The sequence below is a fragment of the Oncorhynchus keta genome, chromosome 10 (genome assembly GCF_023373465.1).
Source record: "Oncorhynchus keta strain PuntledgeMale-10-30-2019 chromosome 10, Oket_V2, whole genome shotgun sequence".
NCBI classification, from domain to species: Eukaryota; Metazoa; Chordata; class Actinopteri; order Salmoniformes; family Salmonidae; genus Oncorhynchus; species Oncorhynchus keta.
The window spans coordinates 72100203-72125202 of NC_068430.1; the positions used below are offsets into that span (position 1 = coordinate 72100203).

A 25000-nucleotide genomic window follows, 5' to 3' on the forward strand; every position below is an offset into this window, starting at 1 on the left:
ACACCCTCCTTGCCCCAGCTCGGTGACTGAGTCATAATCCAATTAGGCTCCATCTGTAGCTTTATTAATTAACCTTCCCTTGTTGCCGTTGCGAGGTGCTGCCTGCCAGCCCCTGCCCCGGCCTGCTCCATGCCCTATCACGCTACTAAATAACATGCCAATCACTGGAACACACACACACACACAAACACACACACACACTGACACCAATCACAATCTGGCTGCCTGTCGTGCTGTGCCATGGCGTGTGTGCGTGTGTGTGTGTGTGCCAGGAGTTAGACAGGCTTGACTGAATAAAACCACTACTGGCATGAGATAGGATGGATAGTGGATTAATTAAGGTTGTTCCTATATACAGTGTAAAGAAAAAGTATGTGAACCCTTTGGAAATACCTGGATTTCTGCATAAATTGGTCCTAAAATGTGATCTGATCTTCATCTAGGTCACAACAATAGACAAACACAGTCTGCTTAAACTAATAACACACAAACAATTATATGTTTTCATGTCTTTATTGAACACACTGTGTAAACTTTCACAGTGCAGGGTCGAAAAAGTTTGTGAACCCTGGATTTAGTAACTAGTTGACCCTCCTTTAGCAATAACCTCAACCAAACATTTTCTGTAGTTGCGGATCAGACCTGCACAACGGTCAGGGGAATTTTGGACCATTCTCTTACAAAACTGTTTCAGTTCAGCAATATTGTTGGAATGTCTGGTGTGAACCGCTCTCTTGAGGTCATGCCACAGCATCTCAAAATCGGGTTGAGGTCAGGACTCTGACTGGGCCACTCCAGAAGGCGTATTTTCTTCTGTTGAAGCCATTCTGTTGTTGATTTACTTCTGTGTTTTGGGTCGTTGTCCTGTTGCATCACCCAACTTCTGTTGAGCTTCAATTGGCGGACAGATAGCCTTACATTCTCCTGCAAAATGTCTTGATAAACTTGGGAATTCATTTTTCCGTTGATGATAGCAAGCTGTCCAGGCCCTGAGGCAGCAAAGCAGCCCCAAACCATGATGCTCCCTCCACCATACTTTACAGTTGGAATGAGGTTTTGATGTTGGTGTGCTGTGCCTTTTTTTCTCCACACATAGTGTTGTGTGTTCCTTCCAAACAACTCAACTGTAGTTTCATCTGTCCACAGAATATTTAGCCTGTGGAACATCCAGGTGCACATTTGCAAACTTCAGACGTGCAGCAATGTTTATCTTTGGACAGCAGTGGCTTCTCCCGTGGTGCCTCCCATGTGGTCCTTCTGTGGCTCAGTTGGTAGAGCATGGCGCTTGTAACGCCAGGGTAGTGGGTTCTGATTCCCGGGACCACCCATACGTAGAATGTATGCACACATGACTGTAAGTCGCTTTGGATAAAAGCGTCAGCTAAATGGCATATATTATTATTATTATTATAACACCATTCTTGTTTAGTGTTTTACGTATCGTAGACTCGTCCACAGAGATGTTAGCATGTTCCAGAGATTTCCATAAGTCTTTAGCTGACACTCTAGGATTCTTCTTAACCTCATTGAGCATTCTGCTCTGTGCTCTTGCAGTCATCTTTGCAGGACGTCTTAGGGAGAGTAGCAACAGTGCTGAACGTTCTTCATTTATAGATAATTTGTCTTACCGTGGGACTGATGAACGTCAAGGCTTTTAGAGATACTTGTGTAGCCCTTTCCAGCTTTATGCAGTCAACCATTCTTAATCTTAGCTCTTCTGAGATCTCTTTTGTTCAAGGCATGGTTCACATCAGGCAATGTTTCTTGTGAATAGAAAACTCAAATTTTGTGAGTGTTTTGTATTGGGAAAGGCAGCTCTAACCAACATCTCTAATCTTGTCTCATTGATTGGACTCCAGGTTAGCTGACTCCTGACTCCAATTAGCTTTTGGGAAGTCATTAACCTAGGGGTTCACATACTTTTTCCAACCTACACTGTGTATGTTTAAATGATGTATTCAATATAGACAAGAAAAAGACAATAATTGGTGTGTTATTAGTTTAAGAACACTGTGTGTGTGTCTATTGTTGTGACTTAGATGAAGATCAGATCAAATTTAATGACCAAATGATGCAGAAATCCAGATAATTCCATACTTTTTCTTCCCACACGTTTCCTTCCCACTGTAGCTGTTTCTATAGGAATCAGATGGTGGTGTATACAGGTTCTACAAGTGTGTTTCTGTGGTGGATAGCAGCTGGCTTTAAGACCTTCAAGGACTTCAGGGAAACAGTCTGTTTGACCTGAACTTGACACCTACTGCAACACTTGGTGCTTCACATGAGTCACACGTTGTTAGTGTGTGAGGGACACATGTATAGGATGTTATTCTCTCCCTATGCTCTCTCAAAGCTACTAGCAGGGTATACTGAGTGTATACCCTGAAGGGAAATTGGTGAACATCGAACATACAATCATGTTTTCCATGCAGAACGTGTAGTAACCACCAGGCTATATGGAACTGTGTTTGTAAATGTTGATAAACATGTCACCACAGAGATGTTTTGTTCAGTCTGTATGCATTTCTGTAAACAGCAGCAGTGAGAGATTCAAAACTATTTTTTTGCCCTTGCTTTCTCCCAGTCTCTGGAAAAAGAGGTTCCTCAAGAGACCATCTGGTTAAATAAAGGACAAATTAAGCAAAAATAAGTGTATATAGTTGAGTGTGACATAAGTTTATATAAGTCAAATCAAGTTAGTGGTTTTGTGTAAAAGAAACCAACTCAACCATGTTTGTGTGGTTGTGTGTTTGTGGTCGCTATAGGTTTAACCATGTTTGTGTGGTTGTGTGTTTGTGGTCGCTATAGGTTTAACCATGTTTGTGTGGTTGTGTGTTTGTGGTCGCTATAGGTTTAACCATGTTTGTGTGGTTGTGTGTTTGTGGTCGCTATAGGTTTAAGCATGTTTGTGTGGTTGTGTGTTGGTGGTCGCTATAGGTTTAACCATGTTTGTGTGGTTGTGTGTTTGTGGTCGCTATAGGTTTAACCATGTTTGTGTGGTTGTGTGTTTGTGGTCGCTATAGGTTTAACCATGTTTGTGTGGTTTGTGTTTGTGGTCGCTATAGGTTTAACCATGTTTGTGTGGTTGTGTGTTTGTGGTCGCTATAGGTTTAACCATGTTTGTGTGGTTGTGTGTTTGTGGTCGCTATAGGTTTAAGCATGTTTGTGTGGTTGTGTGTTTGTGGTCGCTATAGGTTTAACCATGTTTGTGTGGTTGTGTGTTTGTGGTCGCTATAGGTTTAAGCATGTTTGTGTGGTTGTGTGTTTGTGGTCGCTATAGGTTTAACCATGTTTGTGTGGCTGTGTGTTTGTGGTCGCTATAGGTTTAACCATGTTTGTGTGGCTTGTGTTTGTGGTCGCTATAGGTTTAACCAGTTTGTGTGGTTGTGTGTTTGTGGTCGCTTATAGGTTTAACCATGTTTGTGTGGTTGTGTGTTTGTGGTCGCTATAGGTTTAACCATGTTTGTGTGGTTGTGTGTTTGTGGTCGCTATAGGTTTAACCATGTTTGTGTGGTTGTGTGTTTGTGGTCGCTATAGGTTTAACCATGTTTGTGTGGTTGTGTTTTGTGGTCGCTATAGGTTTAACCATGTTTGTGTGGTTGTGTGTTTGTGGTCGCTATAGGTTTAACCATGTTTGTGTGGTTGTGTGTTTTGTGGTCGCTATAGGTTTAACCATGTTTGTGTGTTTTTGGTTAACCAGGTTTATCAAGCAAGGTCTGGACCGACTTTTCTTTGAGTGCGACACCCACATGTGGCGACTTGGTGACCAAAATCCCAGAAGGCATTTCTGTGGACGGCGGTTCTGATTGGTTCCTGCTCAATCGTCCGTTCGTGGAGTACGTTATAAACTCCCAAGACGACCTGGTCCACCAACATGAAGCGCTTCTATACCTACACACTGCTGCCCGCCGAGGTAAGACCCACAGTATGCACACAAAAACACACACACGCACATACAACTATATACTTCTGCTTTGCTGAGGTAAAACACACACACACCTACACACACACTAGACACAGAAGCCCTAAGGACACTCACTACGTAAGGGCTTGGAGGAGATGGTTTGAGGAACAGGAGCTGTTTCCAGGTGTCCCATCCTTCATTCTCCTTTCCGCGCCACTTCTCTCTCTCTCTTCTCTCTCTCTCTCTCTCTCTTCTCTCTTCTCTCTCTCTCTCTCTCTCTCTCTCTCTCTCTCTCTCTCTCTCTCTCTCTCTCTCTCTCTCTCTCTCTCAGTCGTTCTTCCATACGGTGCTGGAGAACAGTGCTCACTGTGAGAGCATGGTGGACAACAACCTGCGTGATCACGAACTGGAACAGGAAGCTGGGCTGTAAGTGTCCAGGTACAAACACATAGTGGACTGGTGCGGCTGCCCCCAATGACTTTAAACCTGCCGACTTCCACCGCTTCCAGGTGAGACATACATGGTATCATACACACACACACACACACACACTTTTCTCTCTCTCTCTCAAACACACACACTTGAATACATCCAAAGTCATAGTGCTGACTGAACTAGTCTCTATGCCCAGCTTGCTGCCTCTCTGCCCAGTCTAGCTAGTCTGGCCCTGTTGGCTGCCAGCCCTAATGCCAACCCTGACTCTGGCTCTCCTGGCTCTCCTTGGAATTCTGGCAAGACTGGAGCACACTGACAGTATTATTACAGTATAAAATGCCTAGGAACAGTGTGTGTGTGTGTGTGTGTGTGTGTGTGTGTGTGTGTGTGTGTGTGTGTGTGTGTGTGTGTGTGTGTGTGCGTGTGTGTGTGTGCGTGCGTGCGTGCGTGCGTGCGTGCATGCGTCTGCGTGTGTGATTCATATTACAGTATACAGAACACACTGGGCACAGTGCTGACCTCCTACCTCCTACCAGTCAGTCCACTGTATTAATAGGACTTAATTAATAACTCCATCGAGTGTGGGTTTCCACCTCCAGTAGGCCTAGTATAGACTGACAGAGAGGCTATATTTAGGCTGAAGCTGCTCATGATTCAGAATTTACTGAGGAGGACTGTGTAGTGTCTAGTACTGGACACGTAGCTAGTTCTATCTGTGGTGTAGAGTGGGTGTCTAGGTGTCCCTACTAATGGTGATGTGTGGAGGAGTCCCTCTTTAATAAATTCTGTGGGGGTGTTGTGCAAGCTTCGGTGGAGAAACGGACAGATCTGTGAGAAGGAGAAAGAAAAGAGGAGAGAAAGAAAGACAGGGCGGAGGGAGATGAGGTGGCAGGAGAAGGTCTCCCGCAGCCAACAGACAATAGAGAGAACTTTTCATAACTAGACCCTGGACCTCGACCGACATCTTCTCACCCTCTGATTTCTCTCACCTGATGAACTGTACCTGTGAAAGTTGGGTTAATAAATCGTGTGAGGGGCGTGAGAACCACCGCCAAGTTCCACAGTTGCTGCCCTGGTGTGAGAATGCCACCGGTTGCCAGGTAAGCAACGGGTTGCCAGGTCTGGGCCCTATGGGTCATCATTATCTCTCACACTAGGAATTTACAGCAAGGTGCGCAGTGCGGGAGGAGATGAGGGTAAATAGTTTCCCTCCCTGTCTGGAGGTGTATGGAACTGAAAGGACTGGCTGTGTGTCTGCCAAGCAGCGGAGGCTGCTGAGAGAGTTCTCATGAGCTACTGTCAACCACCGCAAGAAGCAAGGGATGGAGATATAGAGGAAGAGAGGAGAATGAAGGAAATAGGGAGATTGAGGGAGCAGGGCAACATGTTCATGAGCTACTGTCAACCATTGCCCAGAGATGCAGATGTAGGAGAGAGATAAAGAGAGAGGGGTGGAGAGAAAGATGGAGAGGGGTGGAGAGAGAGATGAAGAGAGAGGGGTGGAGAGAGAGATGAAGAGAGAGGGGTGGCGAGAGAGGGGTGGAGAAAGAGATGGAGAGAGAGATGAAGAGAGGATGGAGAGGAGAGGTGGAGAGAGATGGGAGAGATGAAGAGAGGGGTGGGAGAGAGAGATGGAGAGAGAGGGATAGAGAGAGAGATGGGAGAGAGAGGGGTGGAGAGAGAGATGGAGAGAGAGGTGGAGAGAGAGATGAAGAGAGAGGGGTGGAGAGAGAGATGGAGAGAGAGGGGTGGAGAGAGAGGGGTGGAGAGAGAGATGAAGAGAGAGGGGTGGAGAGAGAGATGAAGAGAGGGACAGAGAGAGGGGCAAGAGGCAGACGAGATGAAGAGAGAGGGTTGGATAAAGGAAGACATAGACGTAGAGAGAGATAAAGGAAGACAAACAGGAGAGAGAGAATACTATTAATCATATCCTCCACCCTTCATCCATCCATCAACCTAACAGCCCACTTACACCGTGTTTTCCACAAGCACATGGAGAGTAGCCAGCCAAATAGACAAAGTACCCAGACACACTCCTCAGGGCTGGTGGGGAGGGGAGTTAAGATTATGTATTTTTTTGCCGAATAAACTCTATTTTTGGACTGGTACATTCTAATGCTAGATTGAATTTTCAACCAGCAACTGTCATGAAATAACAGTGATATAAATAACATAGAATAATTTTGCCTTCACTGAGCCTTTAAAGAATCCTGCAAGAGTCTGCTGACTTCCACAGGGCTACCAGCTTCCTTTTAAGAGGCATTTTTTTTCTCAGCTGTCTGTAGTACAGGTATTATTGAAGAATGAAGCAGGTGTTAAACATGGGCTTCACTACACAGGAAGCAGCAGTTGACGACTCCATTGTCAACACTTTGATTCAATCAATAGAACTACTGTACATCTAATCATTGTGAAAAGACCATATCAAAAATAAAAATACATATAAAAAATCAATAGCTTTTCAATATCCGTTTTCTTTTATCATATTATGGACCAGTGTGAGACTCTCTACTAACCTACCTATTGTTCCTGTATGTACCGCGAGACCATTCTATCCAGGCGCCACCAACCTGTAGTGTAAAGACATTTGACTGCAACCACAGGAACACAACACACACCCAAGTACCCGAGAGGCGGGGCAGACAGCAGACTGTCAAACCAGCGGGGTATCCCTGTCATCGCTCACTTGGTGACTGACAGGCGCCTGTCCTATCAGTAGATGGCTGGGGATGCGTATCGTTCATTCTAGCGGGAGAGGATCGGCAGGCGAGCGGAAATGGAGGAAAACTCGCCTCCTGCGGACCTGGCATCCTTTCCTCCCTCCTCTCTACATTTTCCTCCTCTGTCTCTGCTGAAAATACTTTCTACCACTCTAAATTCAAGCATCTGCCTCTAACCCTAGGAAGCTCTTTGCCACCTTCTCCTCCCTCCTGAATCCTCCCCCCCCTCCCTCCTCCCTCTCTGCAGATGACTTCGTCAACCATTTTGAAAGGTCGATGACATCCGATCCTCGTTTGCTAAGTCCAAAGGCAGGCTGCTGGTTCTGCCCACACTGCCTACCCTATGCTCTGACCTCTTTCTCCCTCTCTCTCCAGATGAAATCTCGCGTCTTGTGGCCGGCCGTAACAAGCACCCGCTTGACCCTATCACCTCTCTTTTCCAGACCATTTCCGGAGACCTTCTCCCTTACCTCACCTCGCTCATCAACTCATCCCTGACCGCTGGCTACGTCCCTCCCGTCTTCAAGAGAGCGAGAGTTGCACCCCTTCTGAAAAAACCTACACTCGATCCCTCCGATGTCAACAACTACAGACCAGTATCCCTTCTCTCTTTTCTCTCCAAAACTCTTGAGCGTGCCGTCCTTGGCCAGCTCTACCGCTATCTCTCTCAGAATGACCTTCTTGATCCAAATCAGTCAGGTTTCAAGACTAGTCATTCAACTGAGACTGCTCTTCTCTGTATCACGGAGGCGCTCCGCACTGCTAAAGCTAACTCTCTCTCCTCTGCTCTCATCCTTCTAGACCTATCGGCTGCCTTCGATACTGTGAACCATCAGATCCTCCTCTCCACCCTCTCCGAGTTGGGCATCTCCGGCGCGGCCCACGCTTGGATTGCGTCCTACCTGACAGGTCGCTCCTACCAGGTGGCGTGGCGAGAATCTGTCTCCTCACCACGCGCTCTCACCACTGGTGTCCCCCAGGGCTCTGTTCTAGGCCCTCTCTTATTCTCGCTATACACCAAGTCACTTGGCTCTGTCATAACCTCACATGGTCTCTCCTATCATTGCTATGCAGACGACACACAATTAATCTTCTCCTTTCCCCCTTCTGATGACCAGGTGGCGAATCGCATCTCTGCATGTCTGGCAGACATATCAGTGTGGATGACGGATCACCACCTCAAGCTGAACCTCAGCAAGACGGAGCTCCTCTTCCTCCCGGGGAAAGGACTGCCCGTTCCATGATCTCGCCATCACGGTTGACAACTCCATTGTGTCCTCCTCCCAGAGCGCTAAGAACCTTGGCGTGATCCTGGACAACACCCTGACGTTCTCAACTAACATCAAGGCGGTGTCCCGTTCCTGTAGGTTCATGCTCTACAACATCCGCAGAGTACGACCCTGCCTCACACAGGAAGCGGCGCAGGTCCTAATCCAGGCACTTGTCATCTCCCGTCTTGATTACTGCAACTCGCTGTTGGCTGGGCTCCCTGCCTGTGCCATTAAACCCCTACAACTCATCCAGAACGCCGCAGCCCGTCTGGTGTTCAACCTTCCCAAGTTCTCTCCACGTCACCCCGCTCCTCCGCTCTCTCCACTGGCTTCCAGTTGAAGCTCGCATCCGCTACAAGACCATGGTGCTCGCCTACGGAGCTGTGAGGGAACGGCACCTCAGTACCTCCAGGCTCTGATCAGGCCCTACACCCAAACAAGGGCACTGCGTTCATCCACCTCTGGCCTGCTCGCCTCCCTACCACTGAGGAAGTACAGTTCCCGCTCAGCCCAGTCAAAACTGTTCGCTGCTCTGGCCCCCAATGGTGGAACAAACTCCCTCACGACGCCAGGACAGCGGAGTCAATCACCACCTTCCGGAGACACCTGAAACCCCACCTCTTCAAGGAATACCTAGGATAGGGTAAGTAAGGGTAAGTAATCCTTCTCACCCCCCTTCTCACCCCCCCAACAAGATTTAGATGCAAGTGGCTGTTCCACTGGTTGTCATAAGGTGTATGCACCAATTTGTAAGTCGCTCTGGATAAGCGTCTGCTAAATGACTTAAAATGTAATGATGTATGTAAATGTCTGACTAGCGGGTGAAAAGTCATTTAAGTGGGAAAAGTACCTGGCTGAAAATGACTGTAATGGCTGTATAGCCGACAGGCGCGCTAGTGGAAAACACTGCACACACCATCTTCTAGAGGAAACTCATTTACATACGCCAATTAGCCATTGTTGACATCAGCACTTATGAGCCTTCATTCATTTTTCTCCCACCTCCTTCCAGTTGTCTTTTATAGTCCCGTCTCCAGTCCTTTCCATTTCAGTAAGTGCCTCCCACAGCCATTCAAAGCCATTTCAGTAAGTGCCTCCCACAGCCATTCAAAGCCATTTCAGTAAGTGCCTCCCACAGCCATTCAAAGCCATTTCAGTAAGTGCCTCCCACAGCCATTCAAAGCCATTTCAGTAAGTGCCTCCCACAGCCATTCAAAGCCATTTCAGTGGGCCATAAGCAAAGTAGCGGAATGCCTCTTAAAGTGTGGACGTGACACTCCTTGTTTTTCTAGCGAGAAAAGTGATGCATCCGATCACCCACACAAACCTACAGGCACACTAACCCACACGCTCTGACACTCCCTCACAAACCTACAGGCACACTAACCCACACGCTCTGACACTCCCTCACAAACCTACAGGCACACTAACCCACACGCTCTGACACTCCCTCACAAACCTACAGGCACACTAACCCACACGCTCTGACACTCCCACACAAACCTACAGGCACACTAACCCACACGCTCTGACACTCCCTCACAAACCTACAGGCACACTAACCCACACGCTCTGACACTCCCACACAAACCTACAGGCACACTAACCCACACGCTCTGACACTCCCTCACAGAGCCTACTAACCCACACGCTCAACCTACAGGCACCTAACCCACGCACACTCCTCACAAACCTACAGGCACACTAACCTGACACGCTCCACCCCCACAAACCTACAGGCACACTAACCCACACGCTCTGACACTCCCTCGCACCCACACAAACCTACAGGCACACTAACCCACACGCTCTGACACTCCCTCGCACCCACACAAACCTACAGGCACACTAACCCACACGCTCTGACACTCCCCCACACAAACCTACAGGCACACTAACCCACACGCTCTGACACTCCCTCCGCACCCACACAAACCTCCAGGCACACTAACTCACACGCTCTGACACTCCCTCGCACTCCACACAAACCTACAGGCACACTCCCACACGCTCTCTCTCTCCCTCTCGCTCTCACACACTCTCTCTCTCTCTCTCACAAACACACACACACACACACACATTCTCTCTCTCTCTCTCTCTCTCTCTCTCTCTCTCTCTCTCTCTCTCTCTCTCTCTCTCTCTCTCTCTCTCTCTCTCTCTCTCTCTCTCTCTCTCTCTCTCTCACAAACACACACACACATTCTCTCTCTGCCAAACACACTTTTAGCGAGGAACAACGATGTGATGCATCTAAAAGGTTCATCCCAAAACGCTCCTTAACAACAAGGCCCTAGTGTCACAGATAGAGTTGTTTTGGAGAGAATTCAGACTGACTCCTGAGTGTTTCATGTCTGTTGTCATGGAGATCGGCAAGCGGGGGATAGAGAGAGAGATAAAGGTAAGCCAGGGAGGATTATTTTCTCCTGTGGATTCCTGGTGTTTCAGGAAGTACAAAGGGAACAGGAATTGTTCTTCTTCTGTGGTTTTGTCTTGTGTTTGAAAGAAGCAGCCAGCTCTGGTAGCTGACAGGGGAAAGACGCAACCCTGAACTTTGTTGTGCGTGCGAGAGAGAGATGGAAGACAAGACGTGGGTACTGAGGAGCTTACCAGGGTGATATGACGTGGCAGTGTATCTGCTCGTTGTCTTCTGTATGTGGAGAGAATATTAAATCAAAGCTGCTCCACTTTTACACATGTACACACTCTTTTTCTTCTCTCTCTCTCTCTATCTCACTCACTCACTCACTCACTCACTCACTCACTCACTCACCACTCACTCACTCACTCACTCACTCACACACACACACACATGTACACACTCTTTTTCTTATCTATCTCACTCACTCACTCACTCACTCACTCACGCACGCACGCACTCACGCACGCACGCACGACGCACGCACGCACACACACACACACACACACACACACACACACACACACACACACACACACACACACACACACAACCTCCCACTCACTTCCACTCCATCTCCCATTCTGCAGTCGTTCCCAGCAAGCCACCATTTCTATAATCTTCTCTATGTTTCTCTCTCCCTTCTCTCCTTCTCCCTCCATTTCCTCACAGCAAACGTCCCGCCCCTACGTTCTTGGCCAGGAAGTTTGAAGCCAGTGTTAACCAGGAGATAGTGAACCAACTGGATGGCTACCTGTTTGGACCCATGCCCCAGGGGACCCCTGGCCTCCAGGCCTACTGGGAGAGAGTGTGTTTGACGAGGCGGATGGGGTCGCGACCCTGAGCGACACACAGCTCACTCTACCATGCGTTTGCTCGTCTGGGCCTGGCCAGGGCGGCAGCATCGCTGCAAGGAGATCCTAAGGATGACAGCTGCAGGTTAGTAAGCAGTCCAGTCCAGGTCACACACTGAACACATGTACACACAGTAAAAATACTTCAGTAGTTCTTTTGGGGATCTGTACTTTGCTTTACTATTCATATTTTTGACTACTTTTACTTTTACTTCACTACATTCCTAAAGAAAAGGATCTACTTTTTACTCCATACATTTTCCCTGACACCCAACAGTACTCGTTACATGATAAATGCTTAGCAGGACAGGAAAATTGTCTAATTCACGCACTTATCAAGAGAACATCTCTGGTCGTCCCTACTGACTCTGATCTTGCAGACTCACTAAACACATGCTTCGATGTCTGAATTGGAGTGTGCCCCTGGCTATCCTTAAGTACATTTTTAGAAACTAGAAAATGTGGCCAGCTGCTTTGCTAACATAAGGAATTTGAAATGATTTATACTTTTAATTTTGATACTTAAGTACATTTTAGCAATTCATTTACTTTTGATACTTAAAGTATATTTAAAACCAAATACTTTTACACTTTTACTCAAGTAGTATTTTACTTTTAGTCTTTCACTTTTACTTGAGTCATTTTGTATTACGGTATCTTTTACTTCTCCTCAAGTATGACGATTGGGTACTTTTTTTCCACCACATACAGGCATGCATATAACATGCTAACATGCACACGCACTGACACACACACACACACACGCACTGACACACACACACACACACACACACACACACACACACACACACACACACACACACACACACAGACACACGTACACAAAAATAGTAGTATACACGCACAGAACATGAATGCACACACACACACACACAGACACACGTACACAAAAATAGTAGTATACACGCACAGAACATGAATGCACACACACACACACACACAGACACATGTACACAAAAATAGTAGTATACGCACAGAACATGAATGCACACACACACACACACAGACACATGTACACAAAAATAGTAGTATACACGCACAGAACATGAATGCACACACACACACACACAGACACATGTACACAAAAATAGTAGTATACACGCACAGAACATGAATGCACACACACACACACACACAGACACACGTACACAAAAATAGTAGTATACACGCACAGAACATGAATGCACACACACACACACACAGACACATGTACACAAAAATAGTAGTATACACGCACAGAACATGAATGCACACACACACACACAGAGACACATGTACAAAAAATAGTAGTATACACGCACAGAACATGAATGCACACACACACACACACAGACACATGTACACAAAAATAGTAGTATACACGCACAGAACATGAATGCACACACACACACACACACACACACACCGCAGCCAGTCATTCACAGCATCTTGACTGTGACACATCTCATTGTTTGAGTGAAATTCAACACTCAGTCAGAAACCTTTGTATCCTTCCTCATCCAATAAAATACATATCTGGTGTCAGAAGTCATCACACTATCCGTATAGCATAGAGTCGACCGATTAATCGAATGGCCGATTCAAGTTTCATAACAATCGGAAATCGGTATTTTGGGCGCTGATTTGTCCGTTTTTATTTATTTTACCTTTATTTAACCAGGCAAATCAGTTAAGAACACATTCTTATTTTCAATGACGGCCTAGGAACAGTGGGATAACTGCCTCGTTCAGGGGCAGAACGACAGATTTGTACCTTGTCAGCTCAGGGATTCAATCTTGCAACCTTACAGTTAACTAGTCCAACGCTCTAACCACCTGATTACATTGCACTCCACGAGGAAGCCTGCCTGTTACGCGAATGCAGTAAGCCAGGAGTAAGTTGCTAGCTAGCATTAAACTTATCTTTTTTAAAAACAATCAATCAATCATAATCAATAGTTAACTACACATGGTTGATGATATTACTAGTTTATCTAGCGTGTCCTGCGTTGCATATAATAATAAAAACTGCGGTGCGTATTCGTGAAAAAAGACTGTCGTTGCTCCAACGTGTACCTAACCATAAACATCAACGCCTTTCTTAAAATCAATACACAGAAGTACATGTTTTTTAACCTGCATATTTAGCTCAAAGAAATCCAGGTTAGCAGGCAATATTAACCAGGTGAAATTGTGTCATTTCTCTTGCGTTCATTGCACGCAGAGTCAGTGTATATGCAACAGTTTGGGCCGCCTAATTTGCCAGAAGTTTACGTAATTATGACATAACATTGAAGGTTGCACAACGTAACAGGAATATTTAGACTTATGGATGCCACCCGTTAGATGAAATACGGAAGGTGTACTGTATATAGGTCGTGGAGGGTGCTGCTCCATGACCCGTACCATTTCTGTGTCACTAGAATTACGATTGGTGTGATAAGATGTGGGATCCATAGCAGCTGTATATGCTGGGACTGTTAGTTCAGTAACGAGGCCTACTGTTGACACATTTACCAATGTAGATTTACACCGGTGTTACGATACATTTGCGATCCACAGCATCCAGCTTCCTGGATCAGGAGACGTGTCAGCTGGTTCTTTTATGTCTTTTGTCTCCATACAGTTACTTCCACGGGTGAAATGGCCGTTGATAATGACACATTTGGGATCCCTGTCATCGATGGATGCTAAAACAGGAAGCCAGATGTCTTAGTTAACTGTTACTGTATTGTAATACCACAGTTGCAACACGTCTGGGACCAGCAGCACCTGCACGTAGCTAGAATATGAAACCTGCGTTAGCTGAGTCTCAGGGCCAATGCACAGGTAACTGCCAAAATAAAGGAAACACCAACATAAAGTACTTTAGTAGTCAGTGCCAGAACAGATCCAATGCACCTTGGCATAGATTGCATCAGTGTCTGGAAGTCTGTTGGAGGGATGCGACACCATTCTGGTGGAATTGTCCGTGTTCCAACCAACATGAGATGTACTACGCCCATGTTTCTGCTGCTGGCAGCTTGTATTATCAGTCTGTTTTAGATCCATTATAGTTCCACATAAGCAGGCTGGATAGCAGGCAGGCAGGTAGTTCTGCATTGTGGGTAGCTGCAGGGGTCTCTGGGCACAGGGTCAAGATGAGAGGAAGCATGTTTCCATCTAGCTGCACACACACACTATGTCTATCGTGTAACTACAGCTGTTTCTACTCATGTCTCTGCCTGTAAATTGGGAAGGAAGGGAAACGAGGTTCTGTGTGTGAGGGCATCTGTGAGTATACGTGTCAGTCTGCAAATCTCTAATTGTGGGATCATGAGCATGTGAGAAAAGCATTTGCTGCGAGGAAACAAGCCATTTTCAGTCTTTCACACTAACATATCCACACCCAACTGTCACACACGCTCGCATGCACACACACACTGGGCAAATTTTGGGGCCATGAGGAGGCTATGTTTGTAGAGCTTACAGTGTTTGTATGAGACAGCAGGGTGGGGCTGCCATGGGGGATGGAGAGGAGGAGAGGAGAGGGGGATTTCTGTCTTTTCACAGCCTGCTGTGACTCCAGTGGGGAAGGGCTGAATGGAGGCTCCATGTATCTGCAGTCTCTCTCTCTCTCTCTCTCTCTCTCTCTCTCTCTCTCTCTCTCTCTCTCTCTCTCTCTCTCACTCTCCCTGTCTCTACCTCTCTCTCTCCCCCATCTCTCCCCATTCACTCTATGCTCTCTCTTTCACCTACTCTCTTTCTTGCTCTCTCAACCTCTCACTCTCTCCTCTCTCTCACTCCCTTCTCTCTCTCTCTCTCTCTCACTCCTTCTCTCTCCTCTCTCTCTCTCTCTCTCTCTCTCTCTCTCTCTCTCTCTCTCTCTCTCTCACTCTCTCGCTGTCGCTCTCTCTCTCTCTCTCACTTGCTATCTCTCCTCTCTCTCTCGCTATCTCTCAATCTCCTGTCTCTACCTCTCTCTCCCCCATCTCTCTCCATTCACTCTATGCTCTCTCTTTCACCTACTCTCTTTCTCGCTCTCTCAACCTCTCTCTCTTCTCTCTCTCACTCCCTTCTCTCTCTCGCTCTCTTTCTCCCTCTGCCCCCTTTCTCTCTACCTCTACCTCTCTTTTATCTCTCTCTCTTTCTCTAGCTCCTTTTGCCTCTCTCTCTCTCTCTACCTCTCTTTCTCTCTCTCTCTCTAGCACACACACACACACACACAACTGTCAAAGATGTCAACGTCAGGCATCCCCAAGAGTCAATGTATATTTCAAATTGTGAGTACTTCAGTCCCACCCTATAGGTCTGTAATTAATAACTGAGTAACTGAGTCAGTCTCAGAGAGTGGGGGGAACCTTTATTATTACTGCTAGGGGCCATTGTACACATCTCTGTCAATCTCTGTCTGTGTCCCAAACGGCACCCTATTCCCTATATAGTGGGAACGAGGGAGGGAGGTAGGAGGAGAGAGGGATAGAGAGAGAAGGGTGTGGAGTGCTCTCCGTGAGCTGGTGTAAATATTTGCTGTTCTGCTTGTCAGGGTAGCTAGTGCTGTCGGGCTGGGACGGGCACACACACACAGCGCTGTCAGGCAGACTGACTCCTGGTTCTACTACTGGAATACTGATGAGAAGGCTGGTGGGCACATACACATGAGAGAGAGAAACACAAACACACCCTGTTTATTTTCCCAGTAGTCTCTGCTCTGCTCTCAGTGCCAGCCTTCTGCCACATGTACAGAATCAGAAAAAACACTCACTCCACACACACACACACACACACACACACACACACACACACACACACACACACACACACACACACACACACACACACACACACACACACACACACACACACACACACACACACACACACACACACACACACAGCCCCCCAGAACAATATAGCTGTCAGGACTAGCCTGGAATGGCAAGCTGATTGTAACATCAAGCTGACTTCTTAATGGTGTCCCAGACCAGTTCAACTTTGTTAGTGTATGTGTGTGGAGGGTGTGTGTGTTTTGACTCTGCTGACTTTGTTTTAGACCAGCAGTTTTCAACCTGTGGTCCGAGGGACTACCTGCTCTGCACATTATTTAGTATTTGTAATTAAAAATACAAATAAATGTTGTTGTTGTAGTTATTGATTTGGTCGTCCCTGGAATGGCAAAGGTTGGGAACCGCTGTATGAGACAATATGTGTGTTACGGGTGGTGTGTCATGGTTATCGTCAGAGGCATCGGGCTGTGACTAACTTAATATATTACTGACAATATACCCAATGACTTTATTGGTCTGGCCCGGGCAGGCTACAACTGCAGTCTGGTCTCCAGTCAGTCTGTCCATTCCTAGCCTTAATAATTGTCTCCACAGCAACAGATGTTTTATAGGTCATTGAATTAATGCCTCTTCCTTCACACAATCACAGAAAGCACAGCACATCCCTTAACCTTTACTTTAGCGTCTGAGACATTAGCAAGGCCCCGCTAGTGAACTTTAGCATCTACAAACATTAGCATTTGTAAGCAGTCTCCAGTAGTTGTTCAATAAATGAATCTAGATACTCTCATCTTACACCATTGCCCTTTTAAACAGCACTGGTACCATATCAAGTTCACTAATGGGAATCTCAATGGGTCTGTCTGTTGGGTTACCACTGGTGTTGCCAGGTAAAACCCTGATAAAGTAGCCTGGTCCCAGATTTGTTTGTGTTGTTGTCAACTCCATTGCTGTCTCGGTCAAAATGAGTGACAGTTGGCATCATAGCCCAATCAGACCTGCACTCAGGCTACTGATAAAGGTCTGTTGAGAAAGGTTGGTTAAAAGTGTGTTTCCTCTTGGTTTGCCAGGTATTTCCCCATGGGCCACCCGGTGTCAGTGCATCTCTACTTCCAGTCGGACCAGTTCCAAGGCTACCTGGTCCAGCACCACGCCACTAACCTGGCAACCAGCAAGCTGGAGACCCTGGAGACCTGGGTGATGCCCAGGAAGACCTACAAGGTGGCTTCCCTCCCAGCACCTTCACCAGGCTGCAGTTCGCTGAGTGTAACAATCCTTCTTTTTGGTTGTATAACGTTTAGGTAATGTTCACATAACATTCCCAGAACAGTAACGCGGTGATATCACGACTCAGGGTATGACCCAGATGCAGACACAGGAGGCAGATAGTACAGTTCTCAGATGATTTATTAGAAACGCGGGTCAGGCAAAGAGCAGGTTGAGGACAAGCAGAGGTTTGTGATCAGAGTCAGGCAGGTACAGGACAGCAGGCAGGTACAGGACAGCAGGCAGCCTCGGGGTCAGGGCAGGCAGAGATTCGTAATCAGGTCAGTGTCAGGCAGGTACAGGACAGCCTCGAGGGTCAGGGCAGGCAGAGGTTCGGGATCAGAGTCAGGCAGGTCAAGGACAGCCTCGGGGTCAGGGCAGGCAGGGTATCAGAGTCAGGCAGGCAGGACAGCCTCGGGGTCAGGGCAGGCAGAGGTTCGGGATCAGAGTCAGGCAGGTACAGGACAGCCTCGGGGTCAGGGCAGGCAGAGGTTCGGGATCAGAGTCAGGCAGGTACAGGACAGCAGGCAGCCTCGGGGTCAGGGCAGGCAGAGGTTTGTGATCAGAGTCAGGCAGGTACAGGACAGCAGGCAGCCTCGGGGTCAGGACAGGCAGAGGTTCGTAATCAGGTCAGAGTCAGGCAGGTACAGGACAGCAGGCAGGCTCGGGGTCAGGGCAGGCAGAGGTTTGTAATCAGGTCAGAGTCAGGCAGGTACAGGACAGCAGGCAGGCTCGGGGTCGGGGCAGGCAGAGGTTCGTAATCCAGGTCAGAGTCAGGCAGGTACAGGACAGCAGGCAGCCTCGGGGTCCGGGACAGGCAGAGGTTCGTAATCAGGTCAGAGTCAGGCAGGTACAGGACAGCAGGCAGGCTCGGGGTCCCAGGGCAGGCAGAGGTTTGTAAATCAGGTCAGAGTCAGGCAGGTACAGGACAGCAGGCAGGCTCAGGGTCAGGGCAGGCAGAGGTTCGTAATCAGGTCAGAGTCAGGCAGGTACAGGACAGCAGGGCAGGCTCGGGGGTCCAGGGCAGGCAGAGGTTTGTAATCAGGTCAGAGTCAGGCAGGTACAGGACAGCAGGCAGGCTCGGGTCAGGGCAGGCAGAGGTTCGTAATCAGGTCAGAGTCAGGCAGGTACAGGACAGCAGGCAGCCTCCCGGGGTCAGGACAGGCAGAGGTTAAGTAATCGGGTCAGAGTCAGGCAGGTACAGGACAGCAGGCAGGCTCGGGGTCAGGGCAGGCAGAGGTTCGTAATCAGGTCAGAGTCAGGCAGGTACAGGACAGCAGGCAGGCTCGGGGTCAGGGCAGGCAGGGTTTGTAATCAGGTCAGAGTCAGGCAGGTACAGGCAGAGGCAGGCTGGGGTCAGGACAGGCAGAGGTTTGTCAGAGTCAGGCAGGTACAGGACAGCAGGCAGGCTCGGGGTCAGGACAGGCAGGTTTGTAATCAGGATGGCAGGCGGGATGGCAGGCAGAATATGGTCAGAGCCGGGAAAAACTAGGAAACAGAACTTGAGAAACAGGAAGACGGGAAAGCACGCTGGTAAGACAAGACGAACTGGCAACAGACAAACAGGACACAGGTATAAATACACAGGGGATAATGGGGAAGATGGGCGACACCTGGAGTGAGGCGGAGACAAGCACAAAGACAGGTGAAACAGATCTGGGCGTGACAGACATCTTTTAGAAGTAGACACCTTATATACAGTAGCTTCACCAGGCTACAGTTCGCTGAGGTAACTGACACACTGTTTTTGGGTTGGAGTTGTAACATTTATGCAATTTTCTTATAACAGTCACATAATATTTACACTCTTTCAGTAGACGCTGCCCCCAAATCAAGCTTTATTTCTACAGCACATTTCAGACATGGAATGCAACACAATGTGGTTCACAGGGGGGGAACAAAGTCAGAAACAAGTCAGGGTCAAAACTGGGAGGACTAGAAAAAGGAGAACGGCAAACCCGCTGGTTGACTTGGAAACACGAACTGGCACAGAGAGACAGGAAACACGGGGATAAATACACTGGGGGAAATAAGCGACAACTGGAAGGGGTGGAGACAATCACAAGGACAGGTGAAACAGATCAGGGTGTGACACAGACAGGAGAGCTACACAGTAGTCCAACAATAAGTACCTCGGTCATGTCTTGATTTAGCTGGAGGAAGTTGTGAGCCATCAAAGTATTTAAATCACTAATACAGTCTAATCTATCCGTGGAGCTAAAATTCTCTGGTGACACAGAAATTGCAAAGTTGTGTATCGTCTGCGTGGCAGTGATATCAATGCTGTGCTTTCTGCCAAGGGGTAACATATATAAACTGATCAGTACCGTACCCAAAATCAAACCATGTGAAATGCCACCATGTGATATGTATGATGACGAAAAACTCTCGACAGGTTAAATAGGTCCTAAACCAATTTTAGAACTGGGAGGCCAACCAACCTCTCCAGTCTGTCCAGAAGGACATCATGGTCAACAGTGTCAAATGCAGCACTTTAAATCTAAGAGTACAAGGACAGGGAGATGTTTGGCATCTGTGTTGGCTCTAAGATCATTTACCACTTTAACTCAGGCTGTCTCTGTGCTGTGTGGTTTTTCAAATATACAGTTGGCACTTAAAAAAATAATTTAGCTGTTTCAAAACCAATTTCTCCAGAATTTTGCTTAAGAATGGAATGTTGGAGATTGGCTGAAAATTGCTAAGAGCTGAAGAATCTAGATGACTTTTCTTCAGAAGGGGTTTCATAATAGCTTTTTTTTATTGCAGTGGGGAGAGTGCCTGTGAACAGGGAGTGATTAACAATAGCTTACACTTCTTCAGGTATGCAATTAAAAACTGTTTTGAAGAAAGTGGTGGGGATAGCATCGAGAAGGCAGGTAGAAGACTTAAGTTGTGATATCACTTTCTTGAGCATGTCTCTGTCAACCAGGGAAAATAAATCCATAGTGCCTTTGCCTGGTTGGCTAGGTCACATATCATCAAACTTCTCACCTGGCCTTGCTTGACTGATACCCAGCCTACTGTTGTTTATCTTATCTCTGAAAAATATCGCAAACTCATCCCATTTAGAAGTGGAGGAGAGTTCACATCGTCAATTGAGGACATTTGCTGAGGTAACATGTCATGTTGTGGGTTGCGCGTTGAGGTAACGTTCACATTACCTTTAGCAGATCTTTCAGCACATCCATTTCTATCACCGGCTCCTGTATTGATTGTGTTCAACCATTCATTATCCAGTCAATGGACAACATAATGGTCAGTCAGTCCGACCATTAACTGAGGTACATTGTTTCAGGGTTGTCGGCTACAACTTTTACCTAATGTTCACGTAACATTCGCAGTCATTCAGCAGCCCCTGTCATTTAGACTAGTTATCCAGCCACTTAGTCAAACAATGACCTCTATGTGTTGTAGTATATAAAAGCCCTGAAGTGCCTGGCACAGAGAAGCATGTTGTATAAAATAGGATTGGCCAGATCAGATATATAGTTCATGGTGACCTTAGCTATATTCATCGTTATGGCAACCTTGCAGAGAGTACACACACACACACACACACATTGGCAGCATGCATTAAACACAGAATCGGTAGCCTTGTAAAATGTAAATTGATTGAATTCATCAGATTTTATGTGGATTAGCGCCTCACCGGCTGCTTATTTGTTGTTTACTAATGAAACGTAGACTACTCACCTTCATGCCCGAACGGCTTCCTGATAGCGTAGTTATGTTAGTATAAATAATGACCCTATTTCTACTTCTGAGGACATTTTCTAACATCAGCTATGTCTTAGTGAGCCCGCGAGCACTTTTCTGTTTATCATGGGGGGGGTTGAGAGTGAGTGGATGAGAGCGATCGTTTTTTCTGCTTTTCACACTGTCAAGCAGAACCCTCTGAAATGTCAGTCGATGTCCTCGTATGATTTCCCTCTGAGCACTCTGAGGTGATAAGTCGGGGTGAATCTGACCTTTTACTCTGACCTTCGACCTATTGACCTTTGTAACAGTTCCGAAGCGACACTAGACTGTGAGGCAGTCATGGGCACAGGGAAGCCTCTGAGGCGTTCTAGTCTAGAGAGTTGTGAGTGACAGCAGAACGAGCGCTGGCGCGGCTTTATCTGGAGTACTCGGCATCGCAAAGAACTTTCTGTCGGTTGCTTAGCTACAATGACTGTCAGTCAGTCAGGCAGCCAGAGGACAGATAGACGGTCATGACAGAGCTTGACTTTTGTGAATGTCTGTCAGGCAGATAAACCATGTCTGAAGCACAACTTTAAAACACAGCCTTTTCCTTCCATCTATAAACTCTCTCTCTACCCAATTTCTACTGCCATTGCTCCCTAACATTGCTCTCTACCTTTCCACAGTGGTCTTAATAGACTTGCTTCCAACAACTATCCTGAATAAGTGAGGGATAGATGACAGACTACCACCCTACTAACAGACTTCAGTTGTAGCGGTGGTAGTAGATTCCTATGTAGTCCGGTGGGTCTGTATATCATGTATGACTTTACAAGGTCTCTCCTCCTACCGCCTAGAATGTCTCCCTCTGCCTCCTTCTAACTTCTACCATAAACTGGGAGGCAGCACAGTCTGTCCCTCCTACCTATAACCTCTCTCTCTGTCTTTCCCTCTAACCCCATGCATCCCTTTACAAGACGGTCTCTATCTCCTTTTGTTCCAATCTCTTCCTCCACCTCCCTCTAACTCTGCATAGGCAGGACAGAGGTATCAGTAGTAGCTGCCTGTCTGTATCTTAAGCACCTTTACTCACAGTATACGTACAGTAGTAGGCTACGTCACCCTCCCACTGTCACCCACTACTGATCTGGCAACCTAAGACCTGGCAACCCTGCCTCCCCCCACGGGCACCCGCGTCAAACACCTAATGATGTGGTTTATGTCCTCTACTAACACTTTAGCTACAGTACAGTAGTACGTCACCCTCCCTCTGTCCTCCACTGCTGACCTGGCAACCTCACCCACTCCCCAGCATTACCTCAGCAGCACAACACTTCATCTTGTAGCTTAAGCCCAACACTTCTGTTGTACTCACACATTACGTCTTACAGTGGTACTACCACTGCTGACCTGGCAACCTCACCCCTCCCCAGCATTACCTCAGCAGCACAACACTTCATGTTGTAGCTTAAGCCCTCTACTCACATTACATGGTACTACCACTGCTGACTTACAGTGGTTCATGTTGTAGCTACCACTGCTGACCCACTGGCAACCCTCACCCACTCCCCAGCATTACCTCAGCAGCACAACACTTCATGTTGTAGCTTAAGCCCTCTACTCACACATTACGTCTTACAGTGGTACTACCACTGCTGACCTGGCAACCTCACCCCTCCCCAGCATTACCTCAGCAGCACAACACTTCATGTTGTAGCTTAAGCCCTCTACTCACACATTACGTCTTACAGTGGTACGACCACTGCTGACCTGGCAACTCAACCTTAAAACCCTCCACCCCATCCCTCCGCCCCTCCACCACACCCCAACAACCTCACTGGCGCCAGAGTCAAACACCTCCCCATAAAACATGACAGGTCAATTTCCATCAGGCAGTGGTGCGGGCAGCCATGTCCAACCAACCAGACCACATCTGGTCTTGATTTAAAAAACTGTTGTGTTTTTTTTTTTTTTGCTGTGTGTGTGTGTGTGTGTGTGTGCGCACGTGTGCGAAACAGACAAAGGCCCCCAGGGTCCTGTTGGGTTCTGGGCCTTATTAGTGTCAGTCTTTGTGTATGGAGGTAATGCAGGTGTTGAATGCAGCTAGACCCAGGCCCAGAGCACTCCCCTGGGACAGCTTGAGATAGCTGGCATGCTTACCCACGTCCTCTATGTTTGTCAATTAAGATCTATGGAGAGGGGTGGTGGGGAATAGGGGATGGAATGAAAAGGGATGCATGCTACAGGGTGAGGGAATGAGGAAAGGGATGCATGCTACAGGGTGAGGGAATGAGAAAGGGATGCATGCTACAGGGTGAGGGAATGAGAAAGGGATGCATGCTATGAGAAAGGGATGCATGCTACAGGGTGAGGGAATGAGAAAGGGATGCATGCTACAGGGTGAGGAATGAGAAAGGGATGCATGCTATGAGAAAGGGGATGCATGCTACAGGGTGAGGGAATGAAAAGGGATGCATGCAGGGTGAGGGGATGAGAAAGGGATGCATGCTACAGGGTGAGGAATGATGCATGCTACAGGGTGAGGGAATGAGAAAGGGATGCATGCTATGCATGCTACAGGGTGAGGGAATGAGAAAGGGCATGGGTGAGGGGTTGAGAAAGGGATGCATGCTACAGGGTGAGGGGTTGAGAAAGGGATGCATGCTACAGGGTGAGGGAATGAGAAAGGGATGCATGCTACAGGGTGAGGGAATGAGAAAGGGATGCATGCTACAGGGTGAGGGAATGAGAAAGGGATGCATGCTACAGGGTGAGGGAATGAGAAAGGGATGCATGCTACAGGGTGAGGGAATGAGAAAGGGATGCATGCTACAGGGTGAGGGGTTGAGAAAGGGATGCATGCTACAGGGTGAGGGAATGAGAAAGGGATGCATGCTAAAGAAAGGATGCATGCTACAGGGTGAGGGAATGAGAAAGGGATGCATGCTACAGGGTGAGGGAATGAGAAAGGGATGCATGCTAGGGTGAGGGAATGAAAAGGGATGCATGCTACAGGGTGAGGGGAATGAGAAAGGGATGCATGCTACAGGGTGAGAATGAGGGATGCATGCTACAGGGTGAGGTGTTTGACTCAGGAACCCGTGATGGTTTAAGATCTTGAGCAACAGTTGCCACAGGTTTAAAGTGAGGAAGGTTCATTAGGGTTGCCAGATCAAAGGTAAAGGAGAGAGCCTGGATGGTAGCCTCATAGCCTACTACTTGTGCTCTAAGTGTGAATTTAGGTCACACAAGCCACAAGCCGACTGTGTTTGACTCCAGGGTTGCCAGATCAGCAGTGAAGGACAGGCGGGCTGGTAGCAGTATATTACTGTGCTGTCACTAAGTCAAGTGTGATGTGAGTTAAGATCATATACTTAAACAAGCTGAGGTGTTGGACCAGGGTTTGACGTGAAGTGTAGAGAAAAGGTCGGAGGTCATCGGATGAACCTGAAGTGGGTCAGAGGTTAATCCCTGTTTGACCGGTTCTCAGGTGGTCGGTACGGTCGTACACTCAATGAACTGCGGATTTGTAGCTGTGTTACTGTTTGCCTCCACTCTCCAGTGACAGTTTGAACCAGAATACAGTATACAGGAGATTAATTCAAATTCCAATTCAAGATATGAAAAGTATGATTCATTTTCAATGAGAATATTGCATTTCCATTCACTTCCTGAATTGATGGAGTT

At 47.4% G+C, this 25000-nt stretch overlaps 1 pseudogene; it reads left to right on the forward strand.

Annotated features, from left to right (window-relative positions):
- The first annotated feature begins 3674 nt into the window (after nucleotides 1–3674).
- The window catches only part of LOC127931921 (xylosyltransferase 1-like), a 29062-nt pseudogene continuing 7736 nt past the window's right edge, over nucleotides 3675–25000 (forward strand).